At 35.1% G+C, this 18,774-nt stretch overlaps 1 long non-coding RNA gene across 1 annotated transcript; it reads left to right on the top strand.

Annotated features, from left to right (window-relative positions):
* The first annotated feature begins 8,144 nt into the window (after positions 1-8,144).
* LOC142618068 (uncharacterized) lies at positions 8,145-12,512 on the top strand. Its single transcript, XR_012841150.1, has 6 exons — positions 8,145-8,408; positions 9,032-9,109; positions 9,246-9,329; positions 9,752-9,807; positions 10,717-11,110; positions 12,245-12,512. It is a non-coding gene; the product is annotated as an uncharacterized LOC142618068 (long non-coding RNA).
* The last annotated feature ends 6,262 nt before the right edge of the window (positions 12,513-18,774 follow it).

Below are 18,774 nucleotides of genomic sequence, written 5' to 3' on the forward strand. Positions count from 1 at the left end.
GTAAGACTCTAAATGGACCCCATAGTTTCTTTTCTAAAAAGCGATGTTTTGCCCAAGGAGAAGTCTAGGGAAAATAAATTTCGCCGAAAGGCACCTCGATTCTGGTTGTCCGAGGATCAGAAGCTGTATAAACACTCCTTTTCCAGACTGTACCTGCTGTGTGTACACCCTGAAGCGACGGAGGCACTTTTGGAAGAATTGCATGAGGGGATTGTGGAAGTCATACTGGAGGAAGATCCTTAGCCCATAGAGCTTTGACCTAGGGGTATTGGTGGCCCAATATGCAGAGAGAGGCTCAGGACTACGCAAGAAAATGTGACCAATGCTAGAGATTTGCTCCCAACATCCATCAGCCTGGCGGTGTCCTTAACCCTTTGTCTAGTCCCTGACCGTTTGCTTAATGTGGGTTGGATATAGTTGGGCCTTTCCCGAAGGCTGTGGGAAATAAAAGGTGGCTACTTGTGGGAACTGATTACTTCACCAAGTGGGTTGAAGCTGAACCTCTGTCAAATATTAGAGATGTAGACGCCAAGAAGTTTGTTTGGAAGAACATTATCACTAGATTTGGAATACCTCACGCGTTTATTTCAGATAATGGTGTGCAGTTTGATAATAAAGCTTTCAGAAAATATTGCGGTGACTTAGGCATCACAAATAGATACTCTTCTCCAGCTTATCCTCAAGGAAATGGGCAGGCCGAGGCCGTTAATAAAGTTATAGTTAGTGGACTCAAGAAGAGATTGGATGATGCAAAGGGTAGATGGGTAGAAGAGTTATCACACGTTTTGTGGACGTATCGGACTACACCGCAAAGATCCACAGGAGAAACACCTCTCTCCATGACTTATGAGGCCGAGGCAATGATACCTGTGGAATTTGGGTTTCCGATAGTAAGGACAAGCTCTTTCGGCCTAGACGATAACGATGGTTTGCTAGAGAAAAGTCTGGATCTGGTTGAGGAACGGCGAGAGGCCGCCATGGTTTAACTGGCTTATTATCAGCAGAAGCTCAAGCGAAGATACAATGCTCATGTGAAACTAAGGCCGCTTGCACCTGGGGATTTAGTTTTGAGGAAAGTCATGGGTACTTACAAGAATCTAGCGTGGGGAAAGTTAGCACCTACCTGGGAGGGACCATATCGAATCACTTCTATTGCAGGTATAGGGTCATATCGCTTAGCTGATCTAGATGAAAAAATTGTACAACGCCCTTGGAATGTAAATAACCTACGAAGGTATTACTATTAGTGAAAGATACTTTTGTCATGATTGTTCAAATACCATAATGTTGTATTGCGATCTATTTGTTACGATTATCAAACAGAAACTTGGTAATGTATGGTCCTCGGACCACGTACTTTGTGGAAATTGATATCTTATTTAAATGTTAAACAGAACATTAGTTACATCGGGTCCTCAGACCTCTACTTTGGAAAAATTAACATTGCGATCTATTTGTTACGAATATCAAGTAGAAACTTGGTAATGTATGGTCCTTGGACCACGTACCTTGTGGAAATTGATATCTTATCTAAATGTTAAACAGAACCTTAGTTACGTCGGGTCCTCGGACCTTCTACTTTGAGAAAATTAACATTGTGATCTATTTGTTACAAATATCAAACAGAAACTTGGTAATGTATGGTCCCCGGATCATGTACCTTATGGAAATTGATATCTTATTTAAATGTTAAACAGAACCTTAGTTACGTCGGGTCCTCGGACCTTCTACTTTGGGGGAAATTAACATTGCGATCTATTTGTTACAAATATCAAATAGAAACTTAGTAATGTATGGTCCTCGAACCACGTACCTTGTGGAAATTGACATCTTATTTAAATGTTAAACAAAACCTTAGTTACGTCGGGTCCTCAGACCTTCTATTTTGGGGAAATTAACATTGTGATCTATTTGTTACGAATATCAAATAGAAACTTGGTAATGTATGGTCCTCGAACCACGTCTCTAAGCATCAAACAGAAACCATGTCTTGTGGTTACATGTTTCATAGAAGTTTCTGTCTGGTGGTTACATGTTTCATGGAAATTGACTTATTGATAAACTGTGATAAGATTGATGGTTTGCTTTATATCCTGAACTAAATATAAAGTTAAATCTTAGACTGTATGTTGTTGTACTTTATTTATTACAGTTCATGCATATACTTTACATTAAGGTAAAGCGAATTAGTATTTTACTATTGGAGATTGAAAATCAGTTAAGGAACGACCCTTCAAGTGTCTCATTAATCTTTGTCAAGAAATACATTGGAAATGAAACTTTGAAGTAAAAAAGCCCTAATACCAAAAAATTTAATACATGAAGAAAGTGGGGTCCTATCTGGCCTATGCTTTAAGTCTTGGTGGGGGGATCCTGCTTGGACTTGCTAGCAGCTTCTTTAGTCTTGTCCTCCTCCTCTGTTTGTTTAAGCTCTGACTCGAATGAGGTCTGGACTTGTTGCCCTTTGTCCTTTGCCACTGGTGGAGGAACGTTTGGCTCGGCATCCTTGCTTGGACGTTTCTCGGCTTCGCCACCTCATTCCTTCTCTTCCTTGGAACCAGCAGGTTCTTTAGGAGGTGGAATGAGCTCTGGAATGGCGGATGGCTGTGTTGGAGGCACTATCTCGGGGGTCGGCATGGTAGGAGGAAGCTCTTCGAACACTTGGATGTCCCGAGGAATCCAAATGTTCTCAGATTTCCTCAATTCCGAGGTCGAGGGAACTCCAGCCACGTTCAGAGCTTCTGCCCATACTTGTTGGCAGTATTCCCTACATAGCTCTGCCAGCTCTTCTGTCAACCGATCTTCTGTTGTTTGAACCCCTTCATTGAAAGCAACCTTCTTGGCAGCCTCCATGTTTTCCTTAAGGGTACGAGCCTCTTCCCTTACTCAAGCAAGCTCTTTATTCAAGCCAGAGATTTCTTGCTGAGCTTTAGACAAGTCCTCGTCTCTCTGACGTAGGAGTTTTCGCTATCCCTCCACCTGTGTTTTGATTGTTTTGAGACTAGCCTCGGTACCATTTCTCTCCCTTTTTTCGTCTGCCAACTTCTTGGTCAGATCCTCGTTCTTCACTAGGGTTTGGCCTAAGGCCTTCTCGGTCTCAAGTCTGACCTGAAGTTTGGCGATAGCCTTTTTCCGAGAATCTTCCACCCATCTCTCTACGGAAAAGACTTCTTGAACGGCCTACATTGAAATATTAAACAAATGCATTCTTAATGAAGCAAATTCAAAGTGCATACACGCGACCGTACGACAAAAGGTAATGAAAGCAGTAAGATGGAAGTAACTAAAGGACACTTACCAAAGCCAAGTCCTTTTTCAAGGAGAGAAAGAGATGTGGCTGAGTCATCTTATCTAGAGCCTCCATATCCTTCAGTAGGAGAAGAGGCTACTCTAGTGCGTCTGCCAGGTGGTGAGCATGTCCTTGCTGGAACGCCTAAATGCTGGACTGGCAGGAAATAGGGGCCCCATCTAGTTTTAGCTCGGGAGACCAATTAGCATGTACTCAGTGTACCTCGGCTAGGTCACGGTTGTCCCTACTTTTACTGAGGAGGCACGCAGTTTACTTTTGCCTGCTTTCTGTTGTTGTTGGTTGTTGTTGTTTAAGTTTCTTCTGTCTCTCCACCTCTGCATCCTCAGCTTCATTCTTCCTCTTCCTCTTAGGATCCAAGGTGTGAATCTTAGGATCAATGGGAGGAGGAGGTGGTGGCGCAGTGGGAGGGGGCTATGATCCAACCGCATCCTTTTTGGAAGCCTGTGTGCCCCTCCTGGACATAAGCTTTCTAAGGGTAGCCATGTCGTCTTCCTCTGAACTAGAGTCAGGCTGTGCTATTATCAAACCCTTTATGCCAGAGGTTTCTGCAGGCATATTTTCTTCGTCTGAGAGGATGACGAGGTGATCCTCTTGAGGTCTCTCAGCTTCTTCAAGCCAAAACTGATCAATTTCCTCGTCGAGCGATTGTTGCAAAGATATTGGTTCTTCTGGATGGTTGTTGTCTGAGAATGCGCCGAGAGAGGAACTGCTGAAATGGGGTGAGAATATAAGATAATGGAAGGGTCGTCTGGAAGTTCGTGGGCAGAGAGGAAGCCTAGTCTTGAAATATCTATCCTTTTACGTCTTTGGTCACCCGCTGTGATCGCGTTGCCAATTTCCTGGAAGTCGTCTGATAGAGGATCGTATCCTAATATAAGATGGGCTGCCCTCACTTGCAAATCTTCGTTTACGAACACCTCGGATCGCAGAACGTGATTGAGGTCTGCAACGCTGCGAAGACTTAGATGCGGCCGTACGTGTTGTTTATCTACAAAAACATCCAAGGAGACGAGCATGGTTAGATCAACAATAAAGATTAAAGAAAGATGTAATAATATACAATGTAATCGAAATGGTGAAGTTAATTGGACTAAGTCACAAGTTAGGGAATCTAACTCCTATAGAGTCACACCTGGGTCTCTCCATTGGACTGGGCAATGAGGACCGTTAGACCAGTTTCCCGAGGCGATAAGATAGTCGTCTTTCATGCCTTTGTTGGATTTAGGAAGACAGGATATGAGCCTAACAATGCTAGATCTGGATTTAAGGTAATATCCTACGCCTTTAAGTTTATGGCACTTGTACTTGTAAACGACGTCGGGCCATGTGAGGTTCAGACCCATTTGTTCGTTTAAAGCGTTGACACAACCTAAGATTCTAAAAACATTTGTTGTGCATTGATTTGGGCATAACCTATGGTTATGTAGGTATTCGTTGGTTACATTTTTCATGGGAAGGGTCATCCCACCTTCTAAGAACGCGATAATGGGGATGATAACTTCTTCCTCTATTCTAGTGTTACCTATGGCTTCTACAGGGCAATATTTTAAGCCTACGTCTTGGAGAATATGATATTTGGCCCGAAAACCCTCCATACTGGCGTTGGTGTCTACTAAACACTTAAATCTACCCATTTGATGGGGGTGTGAATGTATGCTTGGAGGGGGAAAGGGGTGTAGTTGGTAGCCGAGGACAATAGCTGAGGAGAAATGAATAGAGAAGATTGAGAACTTACGGGAAATAGTTAGATGATTCTTCATGAGCTTCTTGAGAGGAAAAAGAATGAGTAAATCTTAGATTTGATTGGTTTCTAAGAGGATGGATGGAGATTCAGTTTTCTAGGTGTTTTGGCGTGTGGGAAGCGGCCTCGAATCAAAATTATCCCGCCCAAATTTTTTAGAAGGGACTGGGACCATTGGATGCATATCTCACCGTTGAACATGGGGAACAAGATGTAACCAGTAGTCATTAATGTGAGAGTTCCAGGTTTCAAAGCGTCAAGGGCGGTTTAAAAGAAGCAAAAGGACACTTACACGTGTGGCGGTTCGCGAAGTGTGTGGACGTTGTGCTTTTGGTTCAAAACTCCATTTCTCTCCTCAGATGGGGGAAAAATGAAGTTTTAAGGGGCTATTGTAGGGGGTAAAGTGATTAAAATATGTATTTGGGCTTTGGACCTGACTTGGTAGAGAAAAGCCTGTTCAAAAATAGCCTTTGGGGCCCACACCAGTTCATGATATATGGGTTGGAGGAGCTGTCCGAGGAGAAGTATCTCCTCGGATTGGTCAAGTAAAGGTCATAGAACATGCCAAGGGGTTTAGAGAAAGAATTCCAGAGGATGTGTTAGGTAAAGGCATGATCCCCACGGTTATATGAGAGAAAAATGTATGATAAATATTAAAGGGGAAAAGGCTGCTACCACCACATTAAAAACCATGCACCTACCTCTCTGGCCACATTAATAGAGAAATGACCTCTGAACAGTAAGGTTCAACCTTCCAGCTAGTGTTTGAAGACTTCAGGAAGGTGCCGGATGGGACAAGTATCTAAGGGGAAGGTCTGTGGTACACGTGGAAAGAAAAAAGAAGAAGAATATGGATATAAGAGGGCAAGAGAGGCACCAAAGAGAGGGGAGGCTTTTCTAAGGAAAAAAAAAGAAAGGCAATACAAGTGATCTTGGGTTTACGTCCGAGGAGAGCTTCTTGGTGATTTTTATCAATTGAATGCGTGATTAGCAGTAATCTAGTCTGTTTACTTTTTGTCCAACATCCACAACTTAGATTTTAAGCCCACACTCTACAAATTTTATTGTATAAGGCTCTTTAGGCTTGAGTCCGTCTAGTGTTTGGTCCTGATACAAATTGTCCACCTACAAGTAGTATACAAAATTTCTTAAAATAGCTTATTAATAAATGTCCTAAAAGCACCCATTGTGAGGGCCTTGTTGTATTGTTGAGCCTTAACCCCTTTTGCAGCACGATGACCTGTTAATTTGGAGTAAGAGAGTTGAGATTGGCCTTGTTAGGTTTGCGCTTCAAGCCAGCTTGTGCACAAGTCAGGCTTGTCCAATGTAAATGCATCCTAATGTGAGTGTTGTGAGCTGCACACAAGGTGTGGTCACAGCAGGAGTAACTGTTATAGATATCATAGCAGGAATATACTACAGCAGGATAACTAATAATGAAAAAACGTGCTAAATAAAGCTAACAACGTGAACAAAATTAACGGCGCTTGAGCAAAGTAAGCAAGCTTGTTTCTCAAAAATAATAATAATAATAATAATAATAATAATAATAATAATAATAATAATAATAATAATTCACCATACACGCATGGCTAGAGATCGATGTCAGGTTAAAGAAAGGATTATAATTTTTAAAATAGCAAAATTTGATTTTCCAATTAATATGATCACACAGCTCAACCAGTGAGGATTATTAATTTCCTTAGAAGCGTTTGTGGAAACTAAAATTCCCTTCATTGCCAGTTTGCTAGAGGCTAGAGTGGTGTGGTTCGGCGCACACCCCTGGATACACACCATGTTGCTACCCAATTGTTGAAGAGATCTATGGGCTTCAAATAAAAAAACTATTTAAGCAAATACAAAGACCCACAAATGGATGTGAAGTCCCAAAAATCGGTGCAAAAAGCTATAAATGAAAAGGCCCATATAAGAGGCTACAATAGAGCCGAAAGGAACTCATAAATGGGTGTAAAGGTCCATAAAGTGCTTAATTTCCAAAAGCATTAACCACAGGGTGGAAACATTTACAATTTTACTGAAAAGGGATGCAAATTACAAAATACCTATTTTATTCCTAACGGGACTTATTTTGGACCTTAATTTAAGCTTAATGAAAAAATATCTACCTCTAAATTCTTCAGAAATAGTTTCTTTAAATGAAAAAAGTATCAACACACAAGCCAAGACGTGAGCGCGCATGTATATATATATATATATGAGTTTAGGGCATCCTCTTAAGCATTTGTTGTTAAAGATGATAATCCATATTATTCCTATGATCAGACTCTTTTTGAGCATAACTCAGTTGCAACTCCATCCTTAGTTGAAGACTGGTTTCCTATTTCAACTCTATAATTGCAAAAGATGATACTGTCGGCACATATCGACGAAATTGCTAAAGCCACTTCTTATATCACTATTGTCGGCACATTCCAACCAAGCTATTGAAGACCTACTGTGAATAGAAAAAAAGTCAAATTTACAATTAACAATTTACTATTCACTATTCCATTAGTGTCTAATTTTGTCTATAAAAAGGCTACTTCCCTTCGGCTGTAATTAGAACTCAATTTTCTAAGTTTTTATATTCTCCATAGTTTCCCCTTACCTTCCCAATTTTTAATCTTCTAACCTCCGTCCATTCCTACTTGGGAAAACTTGCTTCTACCTATATTTGTTGTAAGTGTTTATTTACATAATTTGTGATGTCCTACTATGTTTGGTATCAAGATGTTTTCATCTTTAAAGTTATGCTTCGCAATGATAGTCTAAAACCCTATTGGAAAGAAAAGTTCATTGATGGTCTACCTCATCTTTTTGCTCATAAGGTATCTATATTTATATATATATAATAGACGAACTTAAGAGAAAGTTGGTTCCTGCATTTAAGGACGTGTTGACAAATAGGATAACTGCCTATTTAAAATTCAGACACGTATACAGTTTTTAAAAAAATAGTCGTACGTTACAATGGTTGGCTTTTTAAACCCTGCCACGTTGCATCGTTTCAACAACCTTAAAATTTTAACTTTTACTTCTACAACACCGTTTGAAAGCATCCCACTATAAATAAAAAAATAAAAGGCTCAAACCAAATGTTAGACAAAAAAAGCATCCGCTATTTCCATTCGTTAAACACAAGCCGGCCAAAAGAAAAACCCTTCCTGGCCGATTTGCTTTGCAGTTTGCCTCATGTTTTGTTTCCTTTCTGCAACAGAGTGAAAACTTGCCCACTTAGATTTCTGCCATCAAGTCAAATTAGAGTCACAAGAGAACGATCGTTACATCGTATGAAAATTCTTTTAATAACTGTTTGGAATCAGCCGATACAGAAGGAGAGAGGACGATAGAGAGACGGTAAGTCTGAATAACCAATTCTGTCATCACCATTAGGGCCTCCGCCCATAAGTTCTGTTTTTAATTTTACAAATTGGGTTTTTTTTGGGGAGAATCATTTGGGCGTTATTTATGATTCGGGTATTTTGGTTTGATCGGTTATGATTTAGGTTTTTCGGTTAGGAGTAGTTTTGTTTAATTTATGTTGATAGACGGGTTAGATTTGGTTTAATCTCTTACCCTATTGTCTTCTTTAGGTTTGCTGTTAATTTAGGGATTTGAAATCAGGGAAACTACCTAGAAGATCAAATTCTAAATGAATTGTTATTAGGAATTTTTAGTTTCTGGGTTTGTATCAAATTGTGTTATTAGGAATTTTTAGTTTCTGGGTTTTGTTCCTTTTTTTTCATGAATTTCAGTTTCATATTTTGTTTTTGCCTATTTGGGTTGCATTCGTTTTGCGTATTTGTTTAAAATCAACATGAATGACTTTTTATTTATGTTGTTTCTTTTACAATTGGTATTTATTTCATTCCTTCTTTCTATGTTTTTGTTTCTGATGTTCTCTTTGTTCTTTTTTGTCAAGTTATTTGAGTGCTTTTTATTAAAAAATTAAAATAAAATTTAATTTTTTTCCCTTGCAGTTGCGATACATAGGCTGCAGTTCACAGATCATAGTGATTGAGGCATTGCATTAGAACGAGTACCAAAAATTTTGAATGGTAAGTTTTTACGAATGTTAACTTTTAAATACCCACGCGGGTTCAATATGTAACCTGTTTATCTGCCTTCTTATATACTGTTTCTTCTCTTCAAATTTTCCCTTTTATTGTTATGCTCTTTTTCCTCTGCAGGAAGAAACCCAGTGACGCTTGATGAGAAAGAGCAGAGGCCTTCCTTCACTAGCTTGCCACCACTGGTCAGCCAGCAAAACCACTACCGGTAAAACTGATTTCTTTCTTTTTTCCCTTTCAGTTGTACTGCTTTGGATTTTATTTCTTAATCTTCTTCTCCTTTACTAGTATAGAGTGAATTGGGGAATTGAACTTTTAATTAGCAGTAGTTGGATTTGAAATAAACTCATTCTATTTTGTAGAATAGATTAGGTGATTACGTTGGTTGTCATTACTCATTAGGATGTTATTATCTCATTAGCCAATTGTTTTTGCTATTTTAATTCTAATTAGTTTGCTATTTGAATTTTTTTCAATTGGATGTAATACATATCATGGCTGTATTTTATACAGAAAGGTATAGAAATAAAGATCATTAGAAAAATTAAACCAACACTATGTCTTTTCTCTCATTAAGGAGATTAGACATCTCAAATTGACTAAAATCCTCTGTTCTTTTCGGTTGCTAAGGAAATTTTGCATGCAAGTTACTCATATGCAGTCAACGGATAATTTTGATAGAGGAGGTACAATACTTTGTCCTAATTTACTGTCAGTAAATGTATGATATAACACATAAAGTTGTTAATCTAAGCATGTTTTATATTTTTCTTTTTTTGTGCCTTCATCATCATTGTTGATGATGCTTATTACAAAGCCAGTACCTGTTTTCTTTCTGTTTTCATTGGTGGATAGGATTTTCTTTTTTGTGAATTTATGGTTTTCATTTGGTAAAAGTTTGGGTTTTAATTATTACCAAAATGAGAGGGTGAAAAACTATTCTCTTTCTTTGAATAGTGATCACCTCAATTTGTAAAAGAAACTCTAAATTCCACTATTGGCTACAACCTGTTAAATCTTCTAATTGTTGATGTATGCTACAAGATCTCATATTACTTCATTGGTAGATAGGATTTTATTTTTAGCAAATTTATGTATTTCATTTGGTATAAGTTTGGGCTTTAAGTTTTCCAAAAAAAAGTGGATTTAAAATTGTTCTCTTTCTTTGAATTTGTTTTCAATACTATCGGATTTTTTTGGTAATTGTATTGTCAAAGCTATTCATATGTTTTTGTATTTTAATCTGCAATTACCAGTCTTGTTTAATGCCTATGATTATGTTTGATGATAAGTTAGAATTAAAGCTTTTAGTTTTGAATGTAAAAGTCTAACTTTATATAGGTTCTCAAAAAATATAATTGGGAAACTTCTTTACAACAATGGAGAGGGGAATTTGAACCATGTTTATCCTATATGTTAAAGCAACTACCTTATGCAATAAACATATAAATATAATGCATTTTGGCTAAATTTTGATGCGTTTTGAGATGATACAATTATGTAATTTGATTTATGTTATCAAGATCTAATCTACAATTTTACATTGAAATTTTATTCATAATGTTCTACTCATACCAAAAGAATATGTTCAGTAGAGTGCAAAGGCAGATATTAATGTGGAGAAGGTTTTCTTTTCAAAAGCAAGGATTTTTTTTTTTTTTTTTGAGATCAAAGATATAAAGCTTTATTAAGATAGCAGAAATACTACAAGTTGAGTTACAAAATGGAACAGTGGACCCCCAGATAGTAAAACACAGGTCTGTATTCAACAGGGCAGGGGCCATGAAAAAAGAAAAAATATGCAGCAATGGGATACAACAAAGAAACAGAGGATGCTCAAGTTGTTTGTGCTGTCATGAGGTTCTGGTAATCAGTTAAGAGACTCGAAGCACCCTCATAGATGTGCTGTGGCTGAAGTTGAGTCTTTTCAAAATGATATTTGTTTTGTGCATTAAATGAAGGCTTGCTGATACTAATTCCAAGATTGAGGTATGTGTGCATCAATAACTTACTCCATCAGTAATTTGACAATTTCAAGCACACTTTGCAATTTGGTGTTGGTATATAGTGTGTCATATAGTTAGATGAACAGCCTACATTAAACTTAGAATTTTTCAATATTTACCCAACATTAATATCTAATTATGAAATTCTATTAAATGAACATGTCCTAAATGGATTATATAGTTATTTTGTAATCCATTCTAAATTTTGAAACAGTCCATATTTAAAATAAATAAAAAACAATTTAACATACTTATCATTGCGTAGGTGTTCACTTTAGGCCTCAAATAGGTAAATTGATTCTTATTCTTATGTGATTTATCTTCTCCAGTGTTGGAGCTTAAATACTCTAAAACATTGAAAGAGAAAATCAAGTAACTTATGCAGTAGGTGATTGATGGAAGATGTGAATTGCAAATTGTCCCACTGTTTACATTTATGAATGATGAGAAAGAAGACATTTGAGGTCTTTTGCTTGGGCAATTGTACTATCGCATGCTGTTTTAAGAGCCATAATTTAAGAAAAAAGTTTCATGAAAGTTTCATTTCATATTTGTCATACAAATTCCTTATTTAAAGCATTAACATTTTTATTTTATGTTTTAGTGTCAATTAAAGTGTCCTTTTTTTTTTAATAATGTAATCTACGTTTTATTTGTCTACTTAAATAAGGAAAACAATTTATTTATTCTTATTATTATTAATTTTTTTATGGTAGTAGGTAGACGCCTTACAATTGGTAAACAGCTGAACATACATATACATTACCCTTATCAATTTTAGTATCTTCCACTTGGGTTTTTACCAAATTTTTTTTTTTTTACTCTCAGATCTTCCATGGAAATTCGGCAACACCTTATTAAAAGATAAGAAAAATATGATTATATTCTAATAGATACTTTCCTTTTTTTTTTTATTGGATTTTGTTTTTAAGTAAAATTTTGATTTAGAAATTTTGATTAGACATGTTTAAAGGAAAAAGAAATAATAAGAGCTATTTAATGCTCATTCACGTGATCTAGATTTTAGATGGTAGAACTAATTTCGCATTTGTATGTGATCTTCATTTGGAATCTATTTAACATTAACATTTTGTTCTGAATCTTCTGATATGTCCAGGTATGCAAAAAGATCTTCAATGGCTTGGTTGCTTACATTATTAGAACCATAAAGACTTTTAACAGAGAAAGCATGAAGTCCATAAACAAATGGTTAAACTATTTGACTTTTGGTTTATTTTAGGATTATAAATGTTATTTTGAGTTATGAATCTAAATTTTTATGCTGTTATGAAGAAAGGTTTTTGTTTTTCTTCTGCTGTAAGTTTAATTTTGTCCTGTTATTCAAATTATGTTAATATAAATTATTATGATGAAGTATTATTTACTTTTGATGATGTTATATAAGAAAAGAAGTGTACTCTTCATGATGCTATAAACAAACAACCAGCACAATTATAAAATCTCGTGCAGTTGCATGGGTTATAAGCTAGTTTATTATAATTTGAGATTACTACATTTTTCAATCACAAAAAAACATAAGGATCTAATGAAAAGATTATTTCACTTGCAAACGCATAATACTCATTACACCTTTAGGTTTTTTTTTTTTTGTGATCGAAAAATGTAGTAATCTCAAATTATAATAAATACTCTAAATTAACCCTTATCCAAAAAATAGAAGGCCTCATGCGTATGCTCAGAGGCTAGTATTTTACTTGTAGCTCAATTGATTGAAATTTCCCTACCCCAAATATTAAATAGCATTAATTTGTTTTTTAATAGGATAGGCTCTCATGTTATGAAGGTTTTTTTTTCATTTTTTTTTTGGGGTAATGGAAGTTGTTATCTTTAAAATTGTATCAAACTTTGAAAAGTCCACCTATTCTCAAAGTTAAAATCAAGTCACATAAATTTTTATTTTTTATTTTTTGTATTTTGGGGCATCTATTATTTTTTTGAACCCAAGCCTAGAAGTTTTTTGTTTTTCTTATAAACCGTCACAATTCTAAAGCAAAAGTTTCAATTGCCTAAAAAAAAAAAAAAAAAATTAAATGTATTAATTTTTTGAAACACCAAGAATATCGTTTGAGAATGCCACCTATTCTCAAAGTTTAATATCAAGCCACACAATTTTTTTTTTTTTGGTGCATCTATTATTTTTTGAACCCAGACCCAGAAGTTTTTTTCTTTTTTTGAACTGGCACAATTCTAGCACAAATTTTTTTTTTTTTTTTTTTTTGAACTGGTACAATTCTAGCACAAAATTTCAAATGCCTAAAAAGAAAAAAAAAAATAGTATTAATTTTTTTTTATATGGGAAAGGCTCAATATTGTGAAGTGTTTTTTTTTTTTTTAATGATAGTTATCAAGGTTTTTTTTTTTTTTTAATTATTCCTAGAAGGTAGCCACTTAGTCCTGAAATATAGCCACTTAGTACATATCTATAAATAAAAAAAAGTTTGAAATGCCTAAAATAAATAAATAAATAAAAATAAATAGTATTATATTTTGTTTTTTTAATGAGAATGCCTCTCAGGTTCTCACCAAGTTTTTTTTTTTTTTTTTTAATCCTAAAAAGTAGCCACTTAGTCCTAAAATGTAGCCATTAAGTACATATCCATAACAAAAGTTTCAAATGCCTAAAAAAGCAAATAATAATAATAATAAATAGTTTTAAATTTTTTTATGGGAAAAGCTTGCACGTGAGCAATATTATCTTTTAATTTTAAAAATGAATTTTCTTGTAAAAACTAAAAAGATGTTGTAGTGAAAGGCACAGAATTGTTAGGGATAATTAATTTCATATGGAAAAGGTGTGATTGAGAAAAATAAAGTTCAATTGTAGGAGTTTCAATTAAAAATGATATGTATATTACCATTCCAAAAAATAGTAAATTGAATCCAACGTAGAATTACACAAATTGATAATATAGACATATTTAGGATAATTTATTTTACAAAAAAAGTTCTTAAACAACCAATTACTACCACTTTATATGAGCCTTGAACAGTGTGGCCGATACCGTACCGGTACCGGCCGTACCGGCCGGTACATACCGTACCGGCCAGTGCACCGGTACCGGTACACTTCTATATTGTACCGGAAAAAATACCGGCCGTACCGGCCATACCGGCCAATTTCGGGCAATACCGGCCGGTACCGGGCGTACCGGCCAGTACAAAATTTTTTTTTTTTTTTTTTTAGTTTTGTAATTTTTGAATTTTTGTAAAGGCATAATGGTAACTTATTTACATTAACTTCTTAGTATTATTTGTTTTCTTAGTATGCAATGAACAACTAAGCTTTCTATTTTTTATATTGTGTTTTTTTTTTCTTTTATTTGATACTAAAGTCTAAAACTATGAATAATTTGTTCTAAATTGAGGTAATATTTTATAATAAACTTTTATATTTACTATAATATAAGTGAAATATTATATATTTATAAACATGGTTCTAAAGATTTTGGTGTGTGTGTGTGTGTGTATATATATATAAAATAGCGATAAACCCGAAACGGTACACCGGTATTGACCGGTATCCGAAATATATCGTACCGGTGGCCAAACCGGTACAGCCTCCGGTACGGTATTGACTTCCTTGGCCTTGAATCATACAATATGTTTCTAAAGTCTTTCACCCGAATTCATCTAATATATCCAGTATGCAATCCAACAAAATTGTTGATATGTGAACCTAAAAAAGAGACCCAAATAAAAAATGAGTAAGAATTAAAAATAAGAAAAACAACAAACATTAAATAGGAGGCAACATTGGTATTGCACCATTCTTACTTCGTAATTAAGTAAGATATTCAATCTCATTAACCATTGCAGTCCTACAATAGTAAAAAAAAAAAAAAAAACTGTCCTACCAAGAATAAATTTCAAAACTTGATAATATTTAAAATAACATAGTCCTAACAAAGACTAAATATCAAAACTTGATAACATAATGTGAATGCTTTGTTAAAGTAACATACCAATATTCAACAAAAACTAATTGTGAACTGTGAAATCCTCGTCACAAGACAGGTTGCCAATAGCTGTGATAAAGCAATCCTTTGCTTTTGTAAATAGAGTTTATTCTTCTTGAATTTTGATGACGGTGTATTTTATTAGACTCTAATGACAATGCAAACTCACTCACAACCTGTTCATAAAAATTAAATTCAAATTCAAATTATCTATTCATTTGTGGACGTGTTCAATAGTTGACAAATGCATAACATCAATGGGCAAATGCAAAATCCTTAAAATTTATATGAATAAAAATATTTAACATAAATCCATATAAGAAAGAGCCTAGTTTAAAACATAAAATCATAAATGATATAGTTTCTAATTTTTAAAGAAATGTTTCCATATAGAAATAAGTAGTAAATAACATATGTATATATGTAGTATTGAAGCCAATTGATGGACAATTTTAAAACTTAATTTTTATGACTAAAAAATGAAGTATGACCCATAGATAAATAGAACACACACGCACGAACACTTATACAAAGACCAATACTTGATAATGGTATTATTCCTTTTAAATGGAATTGAAAAGGGCCCTCTAGTACACGCATCAGAATTCTGAAATGACTGGAGAAATTTAAGGACCTATTTGGTTTGAAGGTAACTCAAAACTCAATTCTCTTTTCTCAATTTTCATTACTCAATCTCAGTTTTCATAACTCACATCTCATATCTCTACTTTTCCCTTACTCTATCATACTTTTGTTTAGTTCCTGTTCTCAACTTCACATCTCACTTCTTAAACTCAAATTTTTGATAAATTGGTGGAGCACACACACTGTGGTCAGTCAGACCGGTAACCCTTTACCCGCGTGCTTCTCCTCTCTCCTCTTTCCCATTCATTTTTTTGTTCTGTCTCGCCTCCTCACTTCCTCCAACAACCTTCCCAAAGATGAGTATAGCAGTTATACAGTACATAGGAATTTCATATAAAGAATAGCATTGATTTTCAGAAATTTTTTCACATTCATTTTTAGCTCTAGTGATGTTAAACCCTACTGCATAGCTCAAACATGTAGCACACAATACCCAGATATTTTCAGTAATGTGAATCAGGTAGCAAAAACAAAAAATAAATAAATAATCCAAACAAAATCTGGTTTAGAATAACAAATTACATAAAGTACATAAAGATCACACAAACTAGAAAATTTGCACAAAGCAGCAACCCTTTACTCCACAAAGACCCAAAAAACAAAATCATAACAAAAGTGAGGAGAGGACAAGAGAGAGAGGGAGAGCTTCAGTTAGCTGATGGGTTTCAATCTTCATAGCTGCTGCTGGGTTTCTGGTTTTTCTTTCAAATGGAGAGATTCGGGTAGTCTTTGGTTGCTGGGTTTCGTTCTTCACAGTTGCTGGGTTTTTGGGTTTTCTTTTAGATGGAGCGCTTCGCCTGGGTATTGATGTTCTTCAGATGCAGAGGGGAAAAGTAACGATAGGACAAGAGAGAAAGGAGTAAAAAATTTATAAAGAAATGTTGGTTTGCTACTTCGCTGCTGGGAGAAGGAGAAAGAAGAAAGAGAAAGAGAAAGAGAGAATGCTGCTGGAGAAAGGAGAAAGAGAGAGTCGTTGGTGTTGCTGACTTGATGTAGACATGTCCCTGACGTGGGTCCTACAAAGATGCATGTATTTACAAGAATGCCACTGCTACTATTTTTCATAACCTAACATTTAAGAATTGTTTTCAATTTCCATAACCCAAACTTATTTTTTTGAAAATTGAGTTAGGAAACTAATTTAAACAAAGTAACTTGCTGTGGGTTCACAAAATTTAGAAACTAAGGGTCTGTTTGGATAGAACTTATTTTGCTGAAACTGAAAACTGAAAACTGAAAACACTGTAGCAAAATAATTTTTAAATGTGTGAATAGTATTGTGGGACCCATTTTTAATGAAAAAGTTGATGAAAAGTGAAATTTGTGGGACCCATGAACAGTAATTTTGTGTACTGTTCATAGTTAAAAGTCAATATGTGCGGCTGCTTTAAAAAAAAAAAAAAAGTCTCCAAAACGTGGACGTGGGCTGGACGTGAATCCAAACGCCCTCTAAGTGATGAAAACTGAGTATTGGGTGATGAAAATACTTAAACCAAACACCGCCTAAATCACTTCCAAAATTATTTCAATTTTTCACCGGCACCGCTTTGCATATTATGCACTTCTTTGCTTGCAGAAAAGAAAAGCTATGGTACGAAAAAACCTGCCAATGACCATAAAAAAGTCTTAAGAAAAAAAAACTGAATATGATTAGAAAGAGAAAGGAAAAGAAATTAAGCATTTTTATCAAGTTTTGCCTCTACTTAAACATAGGCTATAGGGGTATTTTTGACCCAAAAAATCTAGTCCATATAGGGAAAGCTTCTTAAATAGTAGTATAGATATTTAATAATTTGTTGTCATATGCCTCCTTGTCCCCCTACTCGAAAAAAGTAATATCAAATTTAAATAGGTTTCTTTAATTCTTTTCCTTTATCCCATCTGAAAAATTTTCTTCCCGAATATAAATAGTTTTTATAATAAATCAAATAATGGGTTAAAAAATGATACAGATGATTGAAGCCAGCATACAAAAGGATTTTTCATTTTTCATTATTTTTGTGTTACCTAAAATGAAAAAAAAAATTCAATAATGAAATTAAAAAAAAAAATTGATACAGATGATTGAAGCCAGCATACAAATATTTTTGTGTTACAGATATATCTATACTACTATTTAAGGGGCTTCTCCTATTTGGACCAATTTTTTTTGTCAAAAATACCCCTATAGCTTACGTTTAAGTAGAGGCAAAACTTGGTAAAAATGCTTATTTAACTCTCACGTATAACATTATCTACAAAACAAAAAATAACTGTGAATAACCTCCTTCACGCCTTTAACTTCCCACCTAGGTTGCACTGACATGCCATTTTTGGCAAAGTACCGGTGTCTAACACGTGTCGGACACCGATACCGGTAAGACTCGCCGAACTCTGGTGTCCAAGTAGTGTCTTTTTTTTTTTTTTTTGCTTCTCTGACACGACGTAGACACAGTGGACATGCCAGCAGTGAAAAAAAAAATTCACTAATTGTGACAGATGGACAAATCATTACCATTGATTTTGTGATATACCTTAAAACAAAAAAGCTTAAGTCTGAGAAATGAGAAGTGAGAAATCATTACTGTGAAACCCTCCCTCTGCCCATTGCCCTCTGTCCCTCACCAGTGCTAGATCGAGCCGATCGGCGAGTCGGCGAGCTCCATAGACAGTTGTCGTGCCCTCTGTCCCTTTCAATCTCTCTCTTTTTCTCTCTCTCACCGTGCCCTCTGTCCCTTTGTGATTTCTCTTCCTTTTTTTTTCTTTCTTTTATCTGCTTTGGGTGTACTGTTATCGTGTTACTTATAACTTTCTTTCTCACGCATTTTTTTTTCTTAACCCCACTCTCACTGTGTTATACTGTGTGTGTGTGTGTGTGTGTGTGTGTGTGTATATATACACACATATTTTTTTCTTTACTCAACCTTTTGGCTTTCGCCTTGTAAATTATAATGTTTATTATGAATTTAGTGATTTTTGTTTTTGTGTGTCCTGCTATAGTTTTATTTATTTATTGAAGTTAAATATTGTAGGTGATTTTACTAAA

This window comes from Castanea sativa, chromosome 11 (assembly GCF_040712315.1).
Source record: "Castanea sativa cultivar Marrone di Chiusa Pesio chromosome 11, ASM4071231v1".
Classification (NCBI taxonomy): domain Eukaryota; kingdom Viridiplantae; phylum Streptophyta; class Magnoliopsida; order Fagales; family Fagaceae; genus Castanea; species Castanea sativa.